Source organism: Perissodus microlepis, chromosome 3, assembly GCF_051167445.1.
Source record: "Perissodus microlepis isolate ML-2025 ecotype Zambia chromosome 3, ASM5116744v1, whole genome shotgun sequence".
Lineage (NCBI taxonomy): Eukaryota > Metazoa > Chordata > Actinopteri > Cichliformes > Cichlidae > Perissodus > Perissodus microlepis.
The window spans coordinates 38,340,533-38,349,506 of record NC_140463.1 but is presented as its reverse complement, the minus strand read 5'-3'; the positions used below and the strand labels follow the sequence as shown (position 1 = coordinate 38,349,506).

The 8,974-nt window shown below is 41.7% G+C and overlaps 1 long non-coding RNA gene across 1 annotated transcript; it reads right to left on the bottom strand.

Moving 5' to 3' along the window:
• Nucleotides 1–559: 559 nt before the first annotated feature.
• Nucleotides 560–7,222, bottom strand: LOC146391386 (uncharacterized). Its single transcript, XR_014799926.1, has 4 exons — nt 6,766–7,222; nt 4,383–4,502; nt 3,088–3,208; nt 560–2,759 (listed from the first exon to the last, which is right to left on the bottom strand). It is a non-coding gene; the product is annotated as an uncharacterized LOC146391386 (long non-coding RNA).
• Between the last annotated feature and the right edge of the window lie 1,752 nt (nt 7,223–8,974).

Genomic DNA, 8,974 nt, shown 5'->3' with positions numbered 1-8,974 from the left:
CAGTAATAACTTTACGTAATTATTTTTTTATATGATTTTATGAGTGTCTCACAGTCTCATCATTTATTCTGTTGTAGACTTTCTCCAGGCACTTCTTACAAACAAGCCATACTTCAGCTTTTTGTAATTGTATTGTTCTGAACTTTAACATTTAACCTTCTAACTGAGGCCCACAGAGTCTACGTTGTAAATCTTAGGTTTTTGCAGCTTTTCTGAGAATTGCCGGTTTGCCTTTCAACTGAATTTGCTGGGATGTTCATTCCTGGGCCGATGGTGGCATTATGTCAACACACGACTACTCCAGAGCAGCAAACTATCCAAACTTCTCCTTTTATAGAGGTGCTCACACCTGCTGATGATCAGCTATTCAAGTGCATTTAATTAGCAGCACCTGGCTGCTATTTCCCTGACAATGCCAGTGGAAGTAGCAAGGGTGTACTTGGTTTTTCCACATGACTGTATCTTTATTGGTCCTTTATATCCTGCAGACACACACACACATCAAAAGTAGAACTTATTATTTTAAAAAGAGAGAAAAATGTTTATTTTATGTGGGCGGTAAACAGCGAGACCCAAACCATTAAAATAGTTGAACTAGTTAGCCTAAAGTCATAAATGCAGGCTTTCTGCAAACATAATACCAAGCCTTCTAGCTCTACAGAATGAAAATAGTAGGTGGTGAAAAGTACATTTTTGTGCCGTGATTGATGAACATCCAGCTTCTACCAAGTGTTAGTAGCACAAACACAAAGTAGACCCAACCAGCTCCTGTACGAGAACATGACTACTACAATATTCACTTATTTTGTTAAGACTTAAAAAGAACATCTGGCTTACCATCAATTGAAATGTTTGGAACGTGATGGGCTGTGTCAAAGGAATACTTCAGCTTATCTGACAGGGCTTTTGATATATAAGCGAAAGGTTGCGAACCAGTGGTCTTGTGGGATTTAAAGTTGAATATTTGTAGCAGCTCTTAAGCTAGAAACCACCCAGGCAGAAATTTTATCTGATCAAAACTTCAGCCGACGGAGGCTGACTTTGTGAACCTGGTGTAATAGCTGTTTGAGCTTCCACACACACACACACACACATTAAAGTTTGATAGTGATGTTCTGGACCAGAAAATGAAATTTGTTCCAACGAAGTGTTCACAAGGTTGGTGTCTCATTAATTCTAAATGGAGCAGCTTCAGTCCTTTACTGAGTGACAGATTTGAAGTGCTTAACTTGATTCTCTATTTAGAGCCTTACGTGTTCAAAGACAGTGTGATGAAGAAACATTTAGCTATTATTTATAATGATAATTTCACAGTTTCTCTGGATAAAAGCGAGAAAATGTATGAAAAAAATCAATTAAACTAAAAATATTGATACTGGCATTAGCTATGGGTCAAAAGTGGATGCTTGTATGTCAGTAATTTATTTGCTGCATGCCTTTCCAAAATCAACATTGTCAACCACATGCACATTTTGCTCATTGTGATTGTTTATCTTCAACATAAACAAAGTTATAAACACCAGAAGTTGTCCTGCGATACAAAGTAGATGCGCAAACACACCCGTTTTGTCTTACAGCCAAAGTCCAGAGCCCAGTGTCTATAGAGAATCAGTGGCGAGGCCTACTCTGCCTGCATGCAGGTGACAGCTGGCCTCTCCAGGCAAACGCAGCGTCAAAGCCAGAATCTATGAACTGCTTATTCTGCAGAAGGCCACTTGCTATTTTTAATCTCTGACACAAAATAGAGGCGAGGAGAGGGAAAGAATTCAAGCTAGGAAGCCGTGGTGCGCACCCAGCGTCGGCCCCATGCCAGGCAGCTGATTTGGCACACTGCAGCAGGTTTAAGTTTATAAACCAGATGGAAACTGAACTAATCAGTTTGCAAGATGATACCAGCTTGCGATTCCTTTCCTCATAAAGTCATTGACCAGTTTTTGATTGTGTGCAAGCGTGTGAATCACTTAAGGAAATTAGTAGCTTTGCATATGTTAGAGAAGAAGTAATGTGTTGGGAGAGGTGGGTGACTGTGGAAGAATGAGCCACATCGGGTGCTCTTGTGGGCTGACTCCATGTTGCGTGTTTTTTGGGGGAGGTTTTGTCATATTTCTAACCATGAACTTAAAACAAGATTCTGAGGTATTATCAGAAACCAGGCCCATACATCTGCCATACATTTGTTTACTATATGTCTATACTGGTATAAATTATGGGCCACTAATCAAAAATAAGGTCCATTACAGAATTAAAAGAATATCCACCTCTCCAACACAACCTTTAGAGAGTCCAACTCCATTCCCATGACATTACTGGCCTTGCACATAAGTTTACTGAGTCTGTTGGCATCTGCGACACTCAACCTGCTGCCCCAGCATGCAACAGACTCATAGAAAATCACGAGCACTCACAGATGTTAATAGACCTCAGCCGCCTCAGAAAATACAAACGACTTTGGCCCTTCCTGTAGAGTGCAGTGGTGTTTTTAACCCAGTCCACTTTATTGTCAGTGTGTACTCTGAGGTATTTATAGTCCTCCACTATGTCCACATCGACCCCTTGGATTAAAGCAGGGGTCGCTGGTTTCCTGGTCCTCCTAAAGTCCACAATCAATTCCTTGGTCTTTGTCACGCTGAGCTGCTGATGATTCTGCTCGCACCGTGAGACAAAGGAGTCCACCACAGCCCGCTACTCCATCTCATCACCCTAGCTGGGGCATTCAACCATCGCAGAGTCATCAGAAAACTTCTGAAGATGGCAGGTCTCTGTGTAGAGGGTGAAGTGAAAAGGGGAGAGAACGGTCAAACAACAAAGAACCAATTTTGAATTGTATGTTCAAGCATTTTGTGACTAGCACCTGCCATTTGTTCCCCTTTCTTTAGCTGAATCTGTGAAAAATACCAAAGGTGTTGGGGGTCTTGTCAAAATGGATGGAATTATGAGTGCAGAAAAGGAGCATAGGTTTTTTTGATTCACCACACCATAAAATCAGCATGACAAACATGTTGCCTAGTCCAGTAGAAGCATAACTGGATAGTAAAAACACACAATTGAACACTTTCAGTCATGGATTGGCCTCCCCAGAGTTCCTACCTCAACATTATTGGAGCGGTGTGGGATCATCTTCACAGAGAACAGAACAAAACGTAGCCAACGTCCAAAGAAGAGCTTTGAATGTCCTCCAGGAACCCTCAGGAACTATTCCTGAAGATTACTAAAAGACATGACAAGAAAGCTTGTCTCAGAGAGTTCAGGCTTCGTTGAAGAATAAAGATTGTCAAAGATTGTGATTTTGAAGCTCATTAAATTCTACAAACTCTATTTATGCTTTATACACTTCTTTTCTATGTATGTTTGCAAATGTTTTATCGCTAAACCTATTTCCCATTTCCTAGCTTTATATAAAGAAACTGTTTAATACTTGTTTTATAGTAATCTACCAAACACTGAGGTCAGTATATCCTCCAGAAATCCTGCATTAACCATGTTATGCCAGAAATACTCCAAAATGTTTTCTCAGTGAAGATGAGTTAAGTGTCGGGATCTGCTATTGAAGATAAAATACTTATCACTAAGATTAACCTTGTATGATGTTATAATATGAGTTTATACTTGCTTAAGATTCGGCAGAGACGCTGCCTCTTTAACTGTTACCCGTCAGAATTTCATTGGTGGGTGTTTGGTCTTGTCACCAAGCTGAAAGATTAAGCCCGCCCCCCCCAGAGAGCAAAAGAAAATTGCTGAGAGCCGTTGTAGCCAATCATCACCACGACAGATAAAAATGAGGCTACAGAAGTAGCCCATGCCAAAAAGTAATCTTAGCCCCTTATCTTTGACAGCGACATCCCTCACTGTATTGCGAGTAAAAAATGTGCTGAAATCACGTAGGTGTGCGTTTGCATCTGTATATTTGTGTTAAAAGATATCAAGACAAGAATAATTCCTCTGTGTGCGTATGGCCATTCTGTGATTTCTGTCTCTTTGTGCTCATCTGATACCCTTTCATGTTTAAGATGTTCAAATGCCTTGTGTAGTATTGTATATATTATATATAGGCTTGTCAGTATTAACTCGCTTTGTTCTGTTCCCTGGCCGCCCATTTATCGCACTCTGGAGCATGAAAAGTGGGAGACACTGGCCAGGTCACAGCAGTGCTCACTGGCTCTAATAAGTGTGAGCAGGGTGCCAGGTGGATGTAGGAGATTTTGACACCCCATCATCTGTGGGTCTTCTGCAACTTCGAGGGATGGGGGCGTTTGAAGTCAGCAGTTTCCAGGCCAACCATTCAGCAGGGTTAATTACTATACCAACCAGGTGCCCCCTACCAGTAATGATCAGCGCCCTTACGATCCATTCACCATTCACTCACCTTGCTTTTTTACGCTTACCTGAGTTTCATATCACGTAGTCCCTTTGAGACACTAGAGTTCACAGAGCCATGCAGGTTTGCTCTCGGGGTGCTGCAATTTGAGGACTTTCTGCTCTGTTGCTGACAAGGCTGTTAATATCTGAGACAATAGAAGAAGAAGAAACACAAGATACATGTGTCAGTCATCTTTTCTGTACTTGTTAGGATGGAGTTTCTAAAGTATCAACAATGTACTCTGCATAATTGCACTTTTTATATGCTGTTGCTGCAATGAGTGTGTTTATTTTGTATTTGTTAAAGTGGACTGTTTATCCTTTTCTTTACCATCTGTGTTATGGCTATACTGGCTGAATTCTTATTATGACGCCCACATTAAATATTGCCAAAGTTTGATATAATGATGTCAGCATATGTGCATGTAATCCCTATGGGTCACAGCCCTGGTTTTTGCTACTGTTTAAGCTATATGATGTCAAAGAGAAGAGATGTAGTGCTTGAAAGAGGAGTTGTAAAACAGCTGGTTGATCATCTGCAGAGGAGAGGTTTATTTGAAGACATAGTCGGGATTCAGAATTCATCGCAGTACAGAAACAACATTAGTGAAGGTCACAAATGATCTTCTTATGGCCTCTGACAGTGGACTTATTTCCTGACATCTGGTTTGTCCTGCCAGATGTTAGTGCAGTGTCCGACATGACAAGTTTGGTGGTGGGTCAGTGATGGTCTCGGGACGCATATCCATGGAGGGATGTACAGTTCACTACAGACTAGGCAGTAGAATGATTAAATTCTTGGAGCCATTGTCACTCTACACTGGTGCAGTGGGTCCTGGGTTCCTCCTGGTGCACAGCAGTGCAGGCGTCATGAGGTGAGAGTATGCAGGCAGCTTCCAGAGGATGAAGGAATTGATACCACTGACTGCCCCCGCACTCACCTGGCCTAAAGCCAACAGAACACCTCTGGGACAATATGCTTCAGGCCTTTTAACGTCGCCAGGTTGCACCTCAGATTATCTAGAAGCTCAGTGATGCCCTGGTCCAGATCTGGACGAGATCGCCCAGAACACCATCCATCACCTCATTAGGTGCATGCTCCGATGGCGAGCATACAAGCACGAGTGGGCGCCAAATAAACTACCTAGTAACATTCTGAGTTGCTGCAATGACATTCCAGGAAAACAGACTAACCTGCTGCGTCATTTTTTCATTTTGATTTTTGGGCTGTCTTTGCAGGTTGATTATTTTCCTTTCCATCAAACGATGTGGCATCCCTGCATTTCTAACACATTAACCAGTCTGCATCAGTATAGATATCCAGTGTTCCTGTAATTTATCTGAGCAGTGTACGGTACTGTGCAAAAGTTTTAGGTAGGTGTGGAAAAAATGCTGTAAACAAAGAATGCTTTCAGAAATATAAATGATTGTTTATTGGCCCCAAACGTATTCTGCAGCAGGACAACGCCCCCAAACATACAGTCAAGTGACCATATATTAAAATAAAGTCTAAAGCTAAGCTAACTTGAGCAGGCTGGACCCTTGTACGTATGAAGGTCATTATCACCCAGCGCTTAAGCTGCAACATAAAAAGGAGGCTAACAGAGTTTATTGATTATGTAAGATGAAATATAAAATATATAAACCTATATAATAATGAAAAATAAAGATACATCCTCGCGAGACAGCTTAGGCATTCCTTCAAGCCTTGTGCTGCCATCTGAACTTCTGACCTTAGAGCCCAGGCAAAGGCCAGTACCAATTACCAAAAATGGCATCAGTCATAGTAATAGAGAAGTTTCATCACAAAGTACTGTCTGCCCAACTCCTGAAAGTTCTTTGCAACCTGCAATGTATTCCGTTTCCAAATGTCTTAGTGGAAAGACTGAAACTGACAACAGTAACAACAACATGGCTCCCGGGACCCTGCTGGGAAGCAAGGAAAGCAAACTCTGAATGTTGGAGACACAAGAACTTGTGGACAGCCGATAAGCAAAAAGGCCACACGGAGGGTCAGCACGTAGTCACACCATACAGTCAGATCTCTATTAAGATAGGAGATGGTGGGCCAGTGTGATAAGAGCTGACAGGACCTGCTGATGTGATAACAGTGATGGGGCACCAGCTGCAGATGTCACTGTCCCTAACCAACAGGGGAATTGGACTGAACTTTTTCTGGATGAGAGCGAGGTAGTCCTCAATTATGCTCAGATTTCATAGAACTTTGGTAATTACAGGATACTGCTAATGTGGAAACATTTTCATATTTAATGGTACAGTGGGTCATTTTTTTAGTATATTTAAAAGAGAGAAAAAAATAATGTTGTATTGATTATTTTTGCTTCCTTATCTCAAGCCTCTTAACACTCAAAAACAACATAAAAGTTAAGGATATATTAAACAACTCACCTCTGTATCGCTGTCATTGGTCAGTAGTGAGTCATCGACTTCTGTTGGGTTCCTCTCACAAGGTTTTATAGCCTCCTCCACAGTAAATAGACATAGACACATATTAACAGCAGAGTTAAATAGTGGACTGACAGGGTACGCTCACTACAGCAGCCAGATCAGAAACAAGGCTATAGGACTGTTTTTAAAGCTTTACACTCCCTGGAGCACAATGGCCTCATTAATCGCAAAACTGGGGAGGTTTGGATCCACCAAGAATCCTGGGATATGACCATCTGGCCAAACTGAGTAACCAAGCAAGAAGGGCCCCTGCAGAGATGGCAGAATGTGCCAGAAGGAGAACCATCGCAGCAGCACTCCATCAGTCAGGTTTTTATGAAGCTAGACCGAAAGAAGGAAACTTGCATGAAGGACTTCTGATAGTCTGCTCGGAGTTTCCCACACAGCGCCACCATCGTGTTACAGTGTGGCCATTTTAAAAGTGAAATGAGGAGCAATGCCTAATATTTGCCAGACATAGTTGTCATTCTACTGAGGGGGGGGGGTAAGGGGGTGCTTCTCAGTAGCGGGGACAAGGGGGGGCCAGTCTACGCTGAAGGGAGAGTGAATGCTGCCAAAGCTTGCAGCCAAGACAACACTGGGTTGGAGTCGTGAAGCCAAGACACTTGTCCTTGGCATCAGGACAAGCGTCTGACTGTCCTTAAAGCCCAGACTTAATCCTCCATACAAAATGGCATCCAGTGTGATGAAGCTTGACAGCATCTTCCAGGAAGAATGAGATAGCCTGCCCAAATCGAGGTGTACAAAGCCTGCATAGACCTAAGAGTCTCTTCACTGAGTCCTGCATGACAATGACATAACAGCTCCTTCTGTATTGTAAGCCTTGTGGTTTAAAAAAGACGGAACAACCAGCAGCTTCCTTCTAGTTTGTCTTAACTTTTCACTTTCGAATGAGCTGGACTTGTTTTCCCACTCCACTTCTCCGTCATGCATCCTCACTACTTCATTACATCCTCCTCATTCCCACAACCTGCAGCGTGCTTACATAGATTCCTGCTCATTTGTAGACATCAAAACCCGAATCATTTTTTCAGTTTGTAATTGCCTAAATAAGTGACTTTTGCAGTTAAGCTAATTCTATATACAGCATTCTGAACGTTTGGGAAATGATTAGCATATTTCCCTGCAACGCCAGCTGCCTACGTGCTAAGCACACTGAATTTACCGTTGTCCAGTATTTCAAAACGCCTGACCCTTATGATATTTCATTGGTTGCCACGAGGCTTGTTAAAACTTCTTGTTAATACGGTATTGGTTTATTATGCAAAGCCACAAACTGCTTTGAAGTATGTGTAGCTAACATGGATACACGCTGATAAGATGGAAATACATGACCTAAGCAGCACAGCAAGTTCAAGTTAACTTAAATATTACAGAATTATTACTTATACTACAAATTACTCAGGCTAATTCACTGTGCCCCTCTCTCAAACTAAAAAAAAGGAATCATAAAACAACTACAATGTCATTTTGCATCTCTCTGTAGTTTTGTTTTGTGTGTCTGTGATAATTTGCCATCTCTTTATGCTGGCTTTGCATAACTTTGTAGTCTTTTGTTGTCATTTTCTGTCTCTTTTTAGCTGCACTGTCTCTTCAGGTTGGGCTTCCCACTGTGTATTTCTTTTGTAGTACAGTTGTGCATCCACCTCTTTGTAGCTGCTTTAGCTTTGAGTCTCTTTGTCGTCATTCTGTGCTTCAGGTTCTGAAATGTTACTTCAGGTGATATAAAGGAAAGTTTCAACAAAAGTCCTGGATTTGATTTGGATTGAAGCGAGATATGTTAGCATTCACTTAAAACAAAGGCTGATGAGGACCTCATGACCCCTGTGATCCCTGGCGCTGGCCATCCTTTCTCCATATGTTCTATCCTAGACGGATTTAAGATACTGCCTGGCTATGTTGATTTGCCCCCCATCCATGCTCTCACTGCCAGATATGTTTGCTAGAGCTATTTCATACACAATTGCACTGATATTTAATAGCCTGTGAAAGAGAGGCAGACAGCAAGGTAGAAAATTGCCCAGTATTTTAAATTATCCTTAACTTTTATACCAATATTACTTTATAGCTGTAGCGTTGACTTCTCTTTAACCATCACCATCAATCCATCAGCTATAAGCAATGAACCATCTGCTATTATACAGCTTGT